This window comes from Aquarana catesbeiana, linkage group LG11 (assembly GCF_042186555.1).
Source record: "Aquarana catesbeiana isolate 2022-GZ linkage group LG11, ASM4218655v1, whole genome shotgun sequence".
NCBI classification, from domain to species: Eukaryota; Metazoa; Chordata; class Amphibia; order Anura; family Ranidae; genus Aquarana; species Aquarana catesbeiana.
Genome location: NC_133334.1, coordinates 136,588,339 through 136,606,234, shown reverse-complemented (window position 1 = coordinate 136,606,234; position 17,896 = coordinate 136,588,339). Strand labels below are relative to the sequence as shown.

The 17,896-nt window shown below is 42.9% G+C and overlaps 2 protein-coding genes across 5 annotated transcripts in view; one reads left to right on the top strand and one right to left on the bottom strand.

The window, feature by feature from the left end:
* The window catches only part of SNX20 (sorting nexin 20), a 64,470-nt gene extending 52,965 nt beyond the window's left edge, over positions 1–11,505 (bottom strand). Inside the window, exon 1 of the mRNA XM_073604987.1 lies at positions 11,366–11,505. The gene's annotated coding sequence lies outside the window, so the exon portion shown is untranslated. The remainder of the gene's footprint in view (positions 1–11,365) is intronic.
* NOD2 (nucleotide binding oligomerization domain containing 2) overlaps positions 1–17,896 on the top strand; it is a 235,854-nt gene that overhangs the window by 1,722 nt on the left and 216,236 nt on the right. For 2 of the 4 annotated variants that reach the window (XM_073604982.1, XM_073604986.1), the window contains exons 2-3: positions 77–239; positions 11,238–11,335. The gene's annotated coding sequence lies outside the window, so the exon portion shown is untranslated. The remainder of the gene's footprint in view (positions 1–76; positions 240–11,237; positions 11,336–17,896) is intronic. The other 2 variants (XM_073604984.1, XM_073604985.1) reach the window with 2 other exon arrangements.

The window sequence follows — 17,896 nt, the reverse complement described above, 5'->3', positions numbered from 1 at the left end:
TGTAGGAGAAACAATGTGACTTAAAGCAACGGATAACCAATTTTGAAATACTGATTTTCACTTATTATTTTTACAGTATATTTCATCAACAGAACACATTTCACAACTACCCAACACAGAAGTTACAAAAATGTGGTTGAAATAAAGTAATGTACTGTGTATAACTTCCAGGAGTAAATTTGAAGTAGCAAGGATTGAAGACAGAAATTCAGCCACAGAGTACAGGACTATAGTGACAGGTAGGAATTTTAGGTGAATGTCTACATTTTATTTTTTCTTGGATTTGAGATGCTAAAGGCTTCCCTGGACACTATCTAAGGAGTGGCTGGTCTTTTCTAGGAACCTCCACAAGAGGTTTGGATGTTATGATGTAGAATTCTCAGGGTATGGCCCTAGGGTTTGCCACAATTCACAATCAACTTTATCTTCCAAAGCCTATACCTTATCATAATTGTGATGTATGCCAATCCAGCTTGTTTGCAACCACAATTTAGACCAATAGCAAGCAATGATCATATTCTGAGCACATAGTTCCTGTTTTTTTAGAATTAATGTTTTGTGCCACCACTTTCTACCTTAGTCGACTAGCAAGACTGATATCACACTAACACACAACACACACAAGATACTGAAAGTCTGGGGAACACAGACAGTTCACCCACCTTCTCTAGTGCACAGACAACCAACAGGTAGAACAGTAATATACTGCTAGCAGTTCTAGGTGTATGGATCCAGGGTAGGTGAACTGTAAGTGCACAGTAAAAAATGTTCAAACAGTGACAGCTGTAACACAGTAGTGACAGCTAATGATGACCTAGCTAGATTGTACTTGTAGGATAGCAGCCTAGAACACTGTATTATACACAGGAATGTGTTACTGACAGTCATCAGGATAATGTGTGGAACGCTTTGTGACATGCCTACCAGCCCTGCTACCCAATACCATTGGTTAAATTGACTGTGCAGAAATCTCACCCTAATTTTGAGTAATGCTCTAGCACTCAGAAATTATCAAATCAAATAAGGTCATACACAGTGCAAAAAGCAGAAATTAGACCTGTAACCAGACAGCCTGGGAGATTTACTAAAACTGGAACACTCAGAATCTGGTGTAGCCGTGCATGATAGCCAATCAGCTTCTAACTTCGGCTTGTTCATTTAGGCTTGACAATAAAACCTGGAAGCTGATTGGTTTCTATTCAGAGCTGCACCAGATTTTGCACACTCCAGTTTTAGTAAATCTCCCCCACAGTTACAAGGTGCATGCAGTCAGTTCCGTATTGTGGCTAGTAGTTGACATGCGTATCACCTAGGAAGAGTGTGCTCAGCCAATAGTGAAAGATACCAGAGTGCAGAATTGGTAGTCTTCCATGGGAGGTGCTTGTGTGCTGCTGGTTCTTTACCCACTCTTTCCACCCCTCACAGCCATTTCTTGGGAAGTGGGTAAATATTACCCCCTTTTAAAAATTATAGAGTATGGAATGCCATAGAAATGGAAAACCACTTGAAAGGTATTTATTGCCAAAGGCAATGCTGAAGCAAACCCTATTTGGTACATCGATAGTACACATTGCAACAAGTCATTAACACCATTTTTGCAGTTAGTTCACAGGTAAGTGTGAGAGATGAACTCAAATGTCTTTAGGACACCTATGACCAGGAACTTGGAGCTGCCTGCAATTCCATGTTAAGACCCTGAGACAAAGCTGCTTTAGTACATAGGTCTTCATATAGATATATATTCCTTTTAAAGGAGAAGAGCAGACAGAATATAAATCAGATAAACATAGTGAGGCTTATGGAGTGAATAATAAGACAGGAAAGAACAAGATAAAACTTTGGCTTTGGTGTTATTTTCTACATTGGTCAAAATGTGATTGTGTTCTCAGACATAAAATGAATAGCCCTAATGAATTATTGGGCTTGACAGGGATATAATCTCTAAATAGATCTTTACATTATCACAAATTATTCAGGGCAGATGTCACAGTGGGGTAAATTTAGTAAAACATGTGCACTCAGAGCCCGATGCAGCAATGCATGGTAGCCAATCAGCTTCTAACCTCAGCTTGCTTAGGCAATAAAATCTGGAAGCTGATTGTTTTCTATTCAGAAGTAAGCCTGATTTTGCACTCTCCAGTTTTAGTAAATAAACCCCAGTAGGTCATGGGAGTTGATTTACTAAAGCTGGAGAGTACAAAACCCGAGGGAGTGGTAGTCAATCAGCTTTTAACTTCAGGTTGTTCAATTAAGCTTTGACAATAAAAACTGGAAGCTGATTGGTTTCTATGCAGAGCTGCATCCGATTTTGCACGCTCCCATTTTAGTAAATCATCCCTATGGTCTCCAAAAGAATAAAAGAATCTTTGCAGCCATCATACACATATTGGAAACAAACCACAGTGTTGCAGGATTGTTAGAGCTCCAGTCTCCATAACTGAAACATCAACCTCCAAAAAGAAAGGACCATGACTTGTATTGCTGCAGTGATTCTGAATAAAATGTCGGGTTTAATTTTTTCCAAATACAAGGACAGCCTCCTATTGCTAGATGTTCCTTTTTGGTGATGAAAGTGCTGGCAGTGACCCGTTTGTAATAGTCTCTGATAAACAGACAGTATTTGCAATTTGCAGCCTACGTATGCATTTTGCAATGTCTTATTACATTTATTAATCCTTAAAAGTGTAGTGTGAGTTTCTCAAAAAGGAAAAAATATATACTTATCTAGGTGGATGCAGACTAGATCTAATGCTGCATCTGTCCACCGCCACCTCTACACTGAGAACTGAGAGATTAACTGAGAGATTAAACCCAGCTGAACACTCAGTTCTCCCCTCCGCTTTGAGCAGGGAGTTGTGACTGTCAGCCACCAGCTCTTTGCTCTGTCCCTCCAGCACTCACTGGAGCGCTGAGGTGTGCAGAGGCAGGAAAGGCTGGCTCAGTCTCGTTGAGATCCTGACTGTAAGGTCGGGATCGATCCAGCGTCTGGACCGGCTGAGTGACATCAACCAGGTCACAGGAGTGCAGAAGGCTGAAAACAGGTCACAGGAGTGCAACAAAACAAGTAAAACAAAAAAACAAAAATACACATTCAAAGAGATTAACCCACGCAGGGGCCAATGAAATAAACAGACAAAGGTTTAAAATCAACTAGAGGGCTACCTTTATGAATGTGGAGGTGTGGCTCACACCAATGACATTATACACTCACAACGCTAGTAATACTGCAAATTAAAACAAGTATGTATTGCGTGGGAGGGATGTCACATATAGAATATTAAAGAATGTGAAAGGAGGTAAACATTACCCTGTGGACATATCAGAAGCAGTGGAGGGTTCAGCCATTTAGAAAATATCTTGTCATATTTCCTGTGGCAACCTCTATTGAAATACTTATCCTTTTACAATGGTAGACTATTTTTTCACCAATTGCTTCCAAAATATGATAGTGGGAGGGCTTTTTCCAGTGTAAAGTTATCGCTTTTCTAGCATAGAAGAGAAGCAAAGTAACCCATGTGTGTCCGGCCACAGTGCGAACAATATTTTCTATCAAGCCCAGTAAGCAGATATACATTAAAAAAAATGTATGGAGACTGATGACATTTCATTTACTAGTGACAACACTTCCTCCCAGAATCTGGTGATGGTGGGACATGTCCAGAAAATGTTTGAAAAATCTCCAGGGGCACTCCCACACCGCCAGCAGTCTGGCGGGCACGAAGGGTTCATTTCGTGTAGGCGGTAAGGAGTGTAGTATACCCAATGGACAATTTTAAATTGTATCAATCCATCACGCAGAGAGACCAATGTTTGAAAGGAGAGATCCCAGATATCATCCCAATCATCGTTATCCAAATCTAATATGTCCCACTGCCACCGAGCCCTAAGTCCCTCTAGAGCAGGTAACGATGTTGTTACTTGATGGGAGTATAGATGCAGTATTCTCTGCACAGTCTGATCTGAGTCTGATCTGAGTATCTGTTCCAAAGTAGATTGAACAAGCATTATGGGAGATTGTAAGTACTGATAGCTCAAGGCATGGGAGAGCTGAAGGTAGTGAAATTGATAGTGTGTAGGGATATTGTAGATAGAAGAGGGTTGGGGCAACGATAACAATGACTGGCCGGAAACAATTTGAGAGGCCAATTGGATATTGTACTTGGTTCAAGTGTGCAGCTCTGGAAGCATGTGAAATTGGGGCAAGGAGGGATTGCGCCACAAGGGAGTGTTTGGTGACACTGCCATCTTGGAGTAGCGTTTGCACGCCAAGCCCATCTTCAAGGCTCTTAGAGTGGTAATCATGGAAGGTATTAACTGGTAAGGAGCATGGGGACCTCTAAATAATAAAAATTTAAGGGCCTCTATGGAATTGACCACAGCAGCTTCTAATGCCGCATACACACGAGCGGACTTTCTGGCAGACTTGATCCAGCGGACAATTCGATCGTGTGTGGGCTACAGCGGACTTTTTTCCCAAAAGTCCGACAGACCTAGAAATAAAACAGGTTTCAAATCTTTACGACGAACTCGAGTCCGGTCGAAAAAATCCGCTCGTCTGTATGCTAGTCCGACGGACTAAAACTGACGCTAGAGAAGCTATTGGCTACTGGCTATCAACTTCCTTATTTTAGTCCGGTCGTACATCATCACGTACGAATCCGTCGGACTTTGGTGTGATTGTGTGTAGGCAAGTCCGTTCGTTAGGAAAGTCCGTCAGAAGTCCACCGAAAGTCCTTCGGATAGACTTTCGGACCAGTCCGGTCGAAAAGTCTGCTCGTGTGTACACGGCATAAAAGTGTAGCAGATTGGTGAGATCTGGAATCAGCCACCAGGCAGCTGTGACTAATTGGGTGGCTATGTAATCATTAAAACAATCAGGGAAGACCAAGCCTCCCTGTGAGGTAGGGTGTATTAATGTGGGCAATCTACAGTGGGGATGGAAAGTATTCAGACCCCCTTAAATTTTTCACTCTTTGTTATATTGCAACCATTTGCTAAAATCATTTCAGTTCATTTTTTTCCTCATTAATGTACACACAGCACCCCATATTGACAGAAAAACACAGAATTGTTGACATTTTTGCAGATTTATCAACCGGTTCCCGAACGGTTTCTGTAGATATATGTCGGCAGAATGGCACGGCTGCGCAAAGTAACGTACCCGTACTTTCGCCTGCCGCAATCTCCGTGAGTTGGGTTGCGGGTCCCGATGACTCGATCGCCGCGGGGATACCCGTGATCGCCTCATGGAGAGGACGAACAGGGAGATGCCATTGTAAACAGCATCTCCCCATTCTGCCTAATGACAGTGTCACTGTTCTCTGCTCCCTGTCATAGGGAGCAGAGATCAGTGTAGTGACACACACAGCCCATCCCCCCTACAGTTAGAATCACTCCCCTAGGACATACTTAACCCCTTCCCACCCCCTAGTGGTTAACCCCTTCACTGCCAGTGTCATTTACACAGGAATCAGTGCATTTTTATAGCACTGATTGCTGTATAAATGACAATGGTCCCAAAAAATGTGTAAAAAATGTCCGATGTGTCCGCCATAATGTCGCAGTCCCGATAAAAATCGCTGATCGCCGCCATTACTAGTCAAAAAAAAAATTTGATAAAAATGCCATTAAAACTATCCCCTATTTTGTAAACGCTATAACTTTTGTGCAAACCAATCAATAAACGCTTATTGCAATTTTTTTTACCAAAAATATGTAGAAGAATACGTATAGGCCTAAGCTGAGGAAAAAAAATGTTTTTTTAAATATTTTTTGGGGATATTTATTATAGCAAAAAGTAAAACATAAATGCGATTTTTTCAAAATTGCCGCTCTTATTTTGTTTATAGCGCAAAAAATAAAAATCGCGGAGGTGATCAAATACCACCAAAAGAAAGCTCTATTTGTGAGAAAAAAAGAGCGTCAATTTTGTTTCTGAGCCACGACGCACAACCGCGCAATTGTCATTTAAAGCAACGCAGTGCCGAATCGCAAAAAGTGCTCTGGTCAGGTAGGGGGTAAATCCTTCCGGGGCTGAAGTGGTTAAGAAAGAAAAACTGAAATATTACATGGTCCTAAGTATTCGGACCCTTTGCTCAGTAGTTAGTAGAAGCACGCTTTTGATCTAATACAGCCATGAGTCTTTTTGGGAAAGATGCAACAAGTTTTTCACACCTGGATTTGGGGATCCTCTGCCATTCCTTCTTGCAGATCCTCTCCAGTTCTGTCAGGTTGGATGGTAAACGTTGGTGGACAACCATTTTTAGGTTTCTCCAGAGATGCTCAATTGGGTTTAAGTCAGGGCTCTGGCTGGGCCATTCAGGAACAGTCACAGAGTTGTTGTGAAGCCACTCCTTCGTTATTTTAGCCGTGTGCTTGGGGTCATTGTCTTGTTGGAAGGTAAACCTTCAGCCCAGTCTGAGGTCCTGAGCACGTCCAGGATATCCTTGTACTCGGCTGCATTCATCTTTCCCTCGATTGCAACCAGTCGTCCTGTCCCTGCAGCTGAAAAACACCCCCACAGCATGATGTTGCCACCATCATGCTTCACTGTTGGGACTGTATTGGACAGGCGATGAGCAGTGCCTGGTTTTCTCCACACATACCGCTTAGAATTAAGGACAAAAAGTTTTATCTTGGTCTCATCAGACCAAAGAATCTTATTTCTCACCATCTTGGAGTCCTTCAGGTGTTTTTTAGCAAACTCCATGCAGGCTTTTATGTGTCTTTCACTGAGGAGAGGCTTCCGTCGGGCCACTCTGCCATAAAGCTCCGACTGGTGGAGGGCTGCAGTGATGGTTGACTTTCTACAACTTTCTCCCATCTCCTGACTGCATCTCTGGAGCTCAGCCACAGTGATCTTTGGGTTCTTCTTTACCTCTCACACCAAGGCTCTTCTCCCCCGATAGCTCAGTTTGGCTGGACGGCCAGCTCTAGGAAGGGTTCTGCTCGCCCAAACGTCTTCCATTTAAGGATTATGGAGGCCACTATGCTCTTAGGAACCTTAAGTGCAGCAGATTTTTTTTGTAACCTTGGCCAGATCTGTGCCTTGCCACAATTCTGTCTCTGAGCTCTTCAGGCAGTTCCTCATGATTCTCATTTGCTCTGACATGCACTGTGAGCTGTAAGGTCTTATATAGACAGGTGTGTGGCTTTCCTAATCAAGTCAAATCAGTATCAAAACACAGCTGGACTCAAATGAAGGTGTAGAACCATCTCAAGGAAGATCAGAAGAAATGGACAGCACCTGAGCTAAATATATGAGTGTCACAGCAAAGGGTCTGAATACATAGGACCATGTGATATTTCAGTTTTTCTTTTCTAATAAATCTGCAAAAATTTCAACAATTCTGTGTTTTTCTGTCAATATGGGGTGCTGTGTGTACATTAATGAGGAATAAAATGAACTTAAATGATTTTAGCAAATGGCTGCAATATAACAAAGTGAAAAATTTAAGGGGGTTCGTCCCCACTGTATATCTGTGAGTATGGACAATCTATATCTGAGAGAATGGGGGGGCTGCCTTTTTATATCATTGTGAAAAAAACATGCACCAACTGATGTAACTGACTTCTCAGTTTGTTCTCAGATTGGAACAAAAATATTTAATTTGAAAATACAAGAATTCTAGCATGACAAGACAATTCTTGCATGATTATCCAAGCAGCTGGGTAGCAATCTTTCCACCTATTTATCACAAGAGTAGCATCATTTTGTGCCATGTTAGCCATTGACGAAGGGAGGAATTGTGCAGTTCAAATTCCAAACTTCCTGTTTTTATTTGTCTATTACTAAAGTCATCAAAAAGTTCCAATAAAGTTTTGTCAGGTCATCTAAGTGGGTGTTCTCTTTCAATTATACTAGGCAAGAAGAGAGACATTCTAAAGATATTTCTTGAGACAAGTAGTCTCTAGAAAAGAGCTACTGACTTGGTAATCACCAGAACTCCTTATTTTCAATCTTTAATAAAAAAATTCATGTATTAAAATATATATTTATTTAGCCCTACCCCCTTAGAGCCACTGGATTTGTTTGGGTCATCCTGCCCTCCTCATTGATGACCCACCCTGTACCTGGATCTGACAGACACCATCACACCTGGAACTGTGGAAATGGATAGTTATTAAAAAGGGAAAAATGCTGAAAAGAGAATTTGGCAGGCTAATAATGAATAGGACTGCATTAGAACAATCGTGAAAGAGCACAAGCCTTGTCTAAGTCACTGGCCAGTGGAATAGCAACTTAGTTTTTCTGGCCTTGGGGCCCTTTAACTCGCGGTAGAGTACTCACTCTCCAATGAAAGCATTTTGTAATCCATGAGTAGGTGAATCAAATACCTTTTGGCAGGTTTTTTTAAGGCAGACAGAGTTATCAAACAGCAGCCTATTAAAAACACAGTAGTGGCCATAGACCTCTCACCACACTAGTGATTTAGTGAAGTCCTCCTAGGTACAGGTTGTTCCCTGACTGCTACTCCTACAGTTAGGATGGAGATGGATAGAGTAGGCTGCAGATTTTTTGTGATCCCTTTCTTTCGGCTCAGCTCTTTATTTCTCTGCTACTGAAGCTCTCTCTGCATGGCACAGCTCCCAGTCTAGTAACTCGCCAACAACAGTCTGAACCCCACAGCTTGATTCTCAGCAGCAACAGCAGCACGTGACCACGGGCTCTTTGGAACTCTCTACCCCTGGCTTAGCACACAACACCTGTCTCTTATGCAGCATAGTCTCTTTCTCCTAGTTACTGCCATCTGCCCCCACAGCAGCTCTTGCATCAGGCTCCACAGCAGCAACCCCCGTCCCCTGTATATAGGCTCCTAGCTGTTTTAGTCATGTAAACCTGAGCCCTCTCCGAGGTCTCACAAAGCACCTCTGGACCTACAACCATGACCCTGGCAGGAGCCAGTAGAAATCTTCCCTGTCCCATTGCTAGGTGTAGGCTTCTTCCTAGGCTGTGGTAGCAGCCAGTCAGCACCCCCTTCTGCTCTCCCCACTCTGTGCACTGCCCATCTCCTGCAGAGAGGGAGCAACCAGTTTCGATAGGGAGAATTGTTCTGCCGCGTGGCTTAAAGGGGCCATTTTATTTATTTACCTATTCCATAAAAAGAAAATGTAGAAATAGACGTATCCAACCCCAAACAAATGGGGAGGAATTAGATTCTTTCTATAAACTGTAAATAGCGCATGATCCATATACCAGTAATCACTTGTGTGTATACAAGGCAATACAATCCATAGGATAATATGTATTGTAAGCTGCTGTCTGTATGGTCAACGTTTCGCCAACAGTTTGGCTTTCTCAAGACCCAGACACAGAAGCAATGAATTGCCAGCAAGCACAGGCAGCCGATCATTTGCCAATAAATGCCTCGGGCAGGAAAAGGGGTACCGCCAGCAAGTGCCCACCCAATGCACCCAAAGGAGGTGACCAGATTAAAGGCTTTGGACTTAATATCACTCAATGAATAATGGTAATGGAGGCCCAATAGAATAACTGCTTCAAAGATGGTAGATTTTCATATCCAGTAACCCAGAATTGGCATCCACTATGATTGGGGTCGGCAACCTGTCGATCGCAGCCAGGCAATGGGTAGATTGCATCTCTGCATTGCCAACACCAGGCAGGTATAGCAGGGAAGGAAAGAGCTGGGTGGGCAAATCAGGTGAGGAGATATCTCAGCAGGTGGAGCAGGGAAGGGGAGAGCCAAGAGGGCAGATTGGGGGAAGAGAGAGCCCAGCCGGGCGGACGAAGCTGCGAAGGAGAGAGCCGTGCCAGCGGATAAGGGATGGAGAAAGCCGAGCGAATGGAGCAGGTGAGGAGAGAGTCGGTTGGGTGGACGGGGCAGTGGGGAGGCTTGCTCTAGCACTGAGCTACCTCTCTCACTAAAGCAGCAGGCGTGGGCTCACTGGGGCTGCTGCGGCTGCCAACGTTTCTTTAGCACTGTGTAACACAAAGAAAAAACTGTGAGGTGGCCGCAGCAGTCCCAGTGAGCCTACATCTGCTGTGCTACTGCTTCTTTAGTGAGAGAGGTAGCTCAGTGCCAGAGAAAGTCTCCTCCCCTACTCCAGACTTCTGACTCTGAGCTTTGTTTCTTCTGTTCTTACAGTTCTGTACTCTGGGGGGGGGGGGGGGGTTGGAGGGAAGGGATGAGGGGGTTTTCTGTATTGAGGCACCTGAACTGGGAAGGGGGTCTGTACTGGGTGAGTTAGTTCTGTGCTGTAGATCTAGTTGCTCTGTGCTGGACGGGTGAGTAGGCTGGGTAGGAGAATAAGGGATGTTAGGGGAGATCTCCATCGTAAAGAAAATGGGTGGGAAGTAAATTGCACTAAGCAGAGGGGGTCATTTTGTTGGTACTTTGTGAAGTGGTCTGTGCGTAGGCCTTGTTCACACTAGTGGTTGGGGGGCAGTAAAACCCCTCACCTAAGCCGCCGTTTAACAACCTCCCAACTATCCCCCCTTTAGCTGTAGCAGCAGCGGCCAGGGTGTACACACACTGTGGTCATAATGCTTTGGTTTGTGGCCAGGGAAGAAATTCCAGGTCATTACTTATTGTTGGGGGCTTGCTAGTAAATTTATTTTTCTATAAATAAAAAGGCACACCCTGGAGATCTTTCATCACCTCCAAGTTGTTCAGGTAGATCTCCACCTCTTAAAGGTTGCCTACCCCTGCACTATGATATAAATAATCAAAGCACCATATGGTCAGTCTAAATGAGGGTATTGAATACAGAGACCAGAAGGAGACAGGTTCATTTTAAATACGTACAAGATTCTATCAGCGGTGCCATAAGTATTAGTCCTCCATAGGGCTAGAGATGAAATTCCAATGTTAACAAAGCCATCTGCACCTAGTCGCCATCACAAAGCCAACCTGATTTCAATACTTTGTGTCACTGACCCAGAACAAACATACAGCTCATAAATGCAAACTTACTAATGTGAATTCATGTTTCATTCCATGATCTAAAATGCACTGAAGTCAGCTGAAAAATATGACCAACAGTCAATCTGCATTTGAAAAAGAAAGGATCAGAAATAGTAATTTATATATTTCTCTTAAAGTGTGGTTTCCTTATTAAAATAAAAACAATAGTCTAAAAATGTAAAATGTTCATTTTTAGGGAAAATAAATGATATAATGTAAAGACTCCATGGATACCATGAAGGATGTAAAATATATTTTAAAAGGTAGACATTGACTATATAACTACAAGAAAGTTTTCTTTTTCTTCTACAGACGTGTTTCTTTGAAAGAAAATTGCAAGTGAACCAGCTGTAGGCCTGACCAATAGGAAAGTGTGAAGAAAATAAGATACCTGCTGAAAGAGAAACAACGTACGAATGTAGATGATTCCGTTTGCTTACCTTTTTCTGGGGTTACAGCAAAAAAATATTCTTCGTTCATTACCAAATCTAAATGCTGTTGTTTAACCTCCGGGAACAGAGAAGTTCTCTAGCAAACTCACAGCTCTACAGAAATGAGGAAGTGACGACTTTTCCTTCCCTTTTTTATTAAATACAATAACATGGGTGTTTGCACAGGGTGAAACAGCTCTTCTCAAATTACTTTTACTTCAATGATACACGCACACGTGTTAAGAGATGAAATTTCTTTAAAGTAGTTCTAAAGGCTAAGGCATGGTTCACATCTATGCATTTTTTATGCGTTTTTAGTTTTGCAGAAACACACTACAGTCCATTTAACATGGTTTCCTATGGGTCACGTTCACATCTGTGCATTTTGTGGAAAGGGCCAGGGACTTTTTTCTGGTTTTTGGTTCCATAGACTTCAATGGATCAAAAACGTGTATTGAAAATTGCAAAATGCACCTGGAATATGCAAACGGCAACCTGCATAGGTGTGAACCAGGCCTCAAAGCGGATCTTCTGTATCTGAGCACCAAAAACCAAAAAACACGATTTAATTCATTTTTAATGTTCAAAGCAAACTCCCTCACCCATCCATGTCTCTTTGCTTTATTTTGTTGAGAAATCACTTTGAAAAACAACCCCTAGCATTTCTGGCCATGACCATGGCCATCTTGACTAAGATTCATGTAGCATTTACTTTCTGGAATTCATCTGCCCTTAGCTCAAGCATGCATGCAGGAGAGTGTGCTTAGCTGAGAAAACCCCCTCCTCTCCTCCCCTCTGCCCCTCCTGAAGTCTCCTGGGTTACTTAAAAGAAACCCAGTTGTTGACCCTCCTGAAGACACCTGGGATGTAAGATATTATTTGCCTAGGCAAGAAACCAGGAAGTAACTGAAGAAATGTAAAAAAAAACATTACATAGTTACATAGTTAGTCAGGTTGAAAAAAGTCTAGTTCAACCAACAATAAATAAATAATACAATCCCATATGCACAATTCATCACCCACAGTTGATCCAGAGGAAGGCGAAAAACCGCAGCAAAGCATGATCCAATTTGCTACAGCAGGGGAAAAAATTCCTTCCTGATCCCCCGAGAGGCACTTTCCCTGGATCAACTTTACCTATAAATGTTAGTACCCAGTTATATTCTGTACATTTAGGAAATAATCCAGGCCTTTTTTAAAGCAATCTACTGAGCTTGCCAGAACCACATCTGGAGGGAGTCTATTCCACATTTTCACAGCTCTTACTGTGAAGAAACCTTTCTGTATTTGTAGAATAAATCTTTTTTCCTCTAGACCTAAAGAGTGCCCCCTTGTCCTCTGTGATAACCCTAAAGTGAGTAACTCAACACCAAGTTCACTATATGGACCACTTATGTATTTGTACATGTTGATCATATCTCCCCTTAATCTCCTCTTCTCAAGAGAGAACACATTCAGTTCCTCTAATCTTTCCTCATAGCTGAGCTCCTCCATGCCTCTTATCAGTTTGGTTACCCTACTCTGCACTTTTTCCAGTCCCCCGATATCCTTTCTGAGATCTGGTGCCCAAAACTGAACTGCATATTCCAGATGAGGTCTTACTAAATGATTTGTACAGGGGCAAAATGATATCTCTCTCTGGAGTCTATACCTCTCCTAATACAAGAAAGGACTTTGCTCGCTTTGGAAGCCGCAGCTTGGCATTGCATGTTATTATTCAGCTTATGATCTACCAAAACCCCCAGATCCTTCTCCACCATTGATTCCCCCAGTTTTACTCCCCCTAGTATGTATGATGCATGCATATTATTTTACATTTATCAACATTAAACCTCATTTGCCACTTAGTTGCCCAATTAGACAGTGCATTGAGGTTGGCTTGTAAATTGGAGACACCCAGTAAGGATGTTATCCTGTAAGGACGTTTAAAAAAGTAAATACTGTATACTTTCCTATCTATTTACTAATGCTATCAGCATGAGGATTAAAAATAATCAATGTTTATCGAGAGAGTGCTTTTAGCTAAAAACACGGGACGTTATCAAGGACCATTGAACGAAACGTGTCGGGGCGTGACATTTGGCACTGATGTCTAGCTGCTGTGTGATTCCGGTTCACCAGGGGCTGCCCTAGTGAGTGGTTTTATTTTGTTTTGTTTTATGTTATTTTATCTTTGGAACAATAAACCTACTATACTATAATAGCCTATCTGGGCTCCTGGTGAGCTTTTTTATACCCAGCTGGACTCCGTCTAGATTTGTCTGTGTCAGTTACATGCTGCAATATTTCCACATATGGCGTATTTGCTGTTGTGACGGTAGCCATATGTTCCGGTGAGTTTTTAATTCAACCGTTCGTGACACCATTTTCGTTATACCCTTCCATGATCACTCGATTGGTGGCATCATCTATGTTTTCTTTCTATATACATATCTGGATCATGCTTTCATACCTCATTTATTATACTACAGACTACATGCGCTTATTGGGACTTTTTCCTATATATGGACATTCTAATTGTTTGTCACTTTCACTGTGAACGTTTTAGATATTAATGCTATATTATTATTTTACATATTAATGCTGTATGAATTCTTTACATTATTGAATACTCTCATGGTTATGGTTTAAACAATTTTTGGCGCTGCACTTTCATTACTGCAGTGAGGATTTCACCAGGACCTAGGTGCCTGCACAACTTGGGGCATACTTTATATTTCATTACAGGTGATGTGATTTTTTGTAATTAAACTTCAACTTTGATTCCTATGTATAGTATTTAAAAATAAAGAAAAGTTAACGCAAGAGACATAACTTACAGTTACTATGATGAGCCCCTTGTGTTGATTCTTTTCCTTCTACTTTGTCTCCCCCCCAAGCTTCCGGTGCGGCAGTAGTTAATACAGCTAAGTGGCTATCAGGGGCTTTCATCAAGAGAGCTTGACTATGCCTAACCTTTCCTGCCAGATCCACCATTCATGACACAGGATCTCTGGCAAAGCTATCAATCATCTACCCATCCCCCATTCACAGATCCCGTGTCTTTCGTAGAAGTTGTATGGCTTCTATGAATGTTGGATCTGGCAGGAAAGGGTGGGCATAGTCAAGCTTTCTCGATGAGAATTCCTGACAGCGCCTTAAAGTGATTGTAAATTCTCGGGTTTTTTATCAATAAAAAAAACATGTTATACTTACCTGCTCTCTTGTAGTGATTTTGCACAGAGCAGCCTGGATCTTCCTCTTCTCGGATTCCTCTTCTGCGCTCCTGGCCCCTCCCACCTGTCAAGTGCCCCCTCAGCAAGCAGCTTGCTATGGGGGCACCCGAGCCGAGTCATAGCTCCCTATGTCCATTCAGATACAGAACTGTGACCTGGCCCCGCCTCCTCCCTCCAACTGGCTGGCTGACTTTGATTGTCAGCAGCGGGAGCCAATGGCACCGCTGCTGTGTCTCAGCCAATCAGGAGGGAGAGTCTCAGAAGGCTGAGACATTTGTGGACATCGCTGGACAAAGATGGAGCTCAGGTAAGTATCAGGGGGTGCTGGGGTGGCTGCTGCATACAGAAGGTTTTTTAGACTGCATTAAGATAAAAAACCTTCTGACTTTACAACCAGAAGACTATAGTGGTGAGGGCAGTGGGGGGAGGGGGGGGTTCTGTTAAGACAGAGGAAGATTTTTATTGAAAGAAGAATCAACACAAGGCACACATCATACTAACTGTAAGTTATGTTCCTTGAGCTGATTTTTCTGTTTTTACCTTAAATGTATTCACAACATAAAGGTAAAAAACACCTTGGTACATGTGTCCCTACCCACCAATCCCAAACGGTTGTCACTGCCACTGGGTCCGGGTTCGATCAGTGCTGTACCCCAAACTTTGTATTGAATGATAGGCTTCAGGTGCCATCAGTCAAATTTCTGGGAGGGGGAGGGAGCAGGAGCATGGTTTTCTGGGTGCTGTGTCTGTGGATGCACAAAGTATCAGCTGGAAGCACGCACCCATGGGTGTCTCCTTAACACCCAGCTAGATAAAGGTGTATATACAGTACATATACTGTGAAGTTTGGGGTTGTTTAGCTCAAGTGTAGTGCCCGCTAGCGAGTACAATCCACACCAAATATTTCCATTTCAGGGCTTGTTGGCCCACTTTTATTAAAGGAAGTTCAGAAAAACAAAACCACTAGGTTTCCCTTGCAGGGAGTTTCACCATCAACACCAAACAATGGTAGACATCCTGTCTCTTGGCTCTTATTAGCAAAGAAATATATCATCAGCCTCCTGGCTTATACATACAGCCATGCCGCTCAGGCCTTCCACTTCAGGCCTTTGTCCGTTTCTCACAGACAGTCTTTATATATCCTCTATGCACATAACACAGTATGCATCCCTCTTGCGGCTTTGGCTCCCACATGGAGCCATCTTGACGCCTAGCAGTGACCTCAGGCTTGGGTCTCTGTCTTTCACAGTGCACACTTGAACTCTCTGGCTTCTCCATTGCAAGCCTGTACTCCTCGGGAGAGTGGACCCCAGAACGATGGTCAGGTGTCTACATACCTCCCAACTTTTTGAGAAGGGAATGAGGGACACCTATCAGCAAAAGTATGCAAAGTGTGCAGGTATAGGACACACCCCTTGCCACACCCCCTTAAAGGAAAATTGTACAAAAAAAAAAAAGGATTGGTTAACCTCACAAGTGCTTTTTTTACCACTACTATTCCTTTTTTATTGGCTTTTGGAATTTACAAATGCAACAATTTAGAAATCAGATTAAAGGTTTATCGCTGGAAAACACTTTTTGATAGCTAAAAAGTGAATTTTATATACAACTATATAGATCAGACCAAAATGAGGGACAAATGAGGAGGGATGAGGGACATTGCTCCAAATCAGAGACAGTCCTTCAAAATCAGGGACAGTTGGGAGCTATGTGTCTAATAATAGCCCAGCACACACCTGACCAGTACGTGAACTGGTGGATCACAAAATCAGGAATTTCACCCCCCCCCCCCCCCCGGATCTCTAAGAAATCCCCGGGCTCCAGGTCTCAAAGTAGACTTTTCTAAGCAATGAGGAAACTAAAAAGCCAGTTTCCTCCCAAATACGCAAATCCCCTGGAGCCCCTTAACCTGCCTGGTTGAGAATTCTACGTCATCACCCTGGTGGGGTACCACGATACCACAATATATATGTAGCGGGCACCTACTTTTGAGTATGTGACCTTTTTGCTAGTTTAGAGTTTCAGGTAAATTTAGGCAGGCTTGTACCATTATTTTTATACATATGACCTTGGTGGTATGGACATGTCATTGCCATCATCCCATACAAATTTGTAGATTATATATAACCTCTAACGGGACTTTTAAGGCAATGAAAATTTGTAAATTTACTTAAAATCAATTTTATTGTGGATCAAGAAAAATTATTTAGAAGAAGTTAGTGTAAAAGATTCCTAGTGCTAATATTGCATAGCTTATAAAAACAATTTCGAAGAAAGGTGATACAGCACACCACTCAATACAATCACCACAGATGAAAACCGTGGCGTTGAGTGGTGAATTTCCAACGCGTTTCAACCTGTATGTTTTTTATGATATGTCTTCTTAAGGGAAATGCATCACATTCTAGAAGATCAAAAACATCATATTACTATTTTTATTACTCTTAGTCAATGTATTAAAATTCCTGCAATGTGCAGAGGTTCTGTCATTCACATCCTTCCAGGATATCTCATGGACAAACAGAGGTTCCCAACAAGGGTGGAAAGTACCAAGTCTCCAAAGATTCAATATCCTATAACTCCTACAAGACGGCTGGAGATATACATTAAATCCAAATATTTGGCGTATTCAGTATCAAGTAGTGATAGCTGTGTAAAAAAGGGGGCATAGTTAAAAAGAGGCCACAAACAATGAAGGGGGAGGGGAAAGGACAGGAATGGGGGGGGACAGATGGCGAGGGCAGGCCTGAACGGACCCTCCACTCACACATCTCATCCCCCAACCCCTGTGCATCTGCACGGGCCCCTCACCATCCTCCAAATCCCCAAACCTCTTCCCTAAGGCAAAAAAGTTTACAAATTCCCATTTGCAAAAGTCAGATGAGTTGGAAAAACGAACACTTACTATTGCTAGATGTCCAGCGAGAAGTGCTCCAGGGATGGTAAAGAAAATTGGGCCAAACGTTTGCCCTGACATCCCTCGGAGGTTCCCGAGGTGGGAATGACGCCATCTTGCCATCTCAGGCCTCCTTTATGTGATGTGGGCGGGGGCTGGCTGCCGCACCGACCAATGGTGCGGCTTACAAGCCCTGACCGCCCTTCAGTATTCTTAAAGTGTGGTGACGCTAAGCGTCACCACGGAAACCAATGACGCCACCAGGCCGCGCATGCGCACCACTACCGCGTCCGATCCATGGTGACGCCGAGCGTCACCACGGAGACGGACGATGCTGCAGGGTAGCGCATGCGTGCCGTGGGGAGCCTGCATTGAATCCCACACGCATCCCGCAGCGTAAGCGGCCAGCCCGGTGCCATTTTGAGAAAG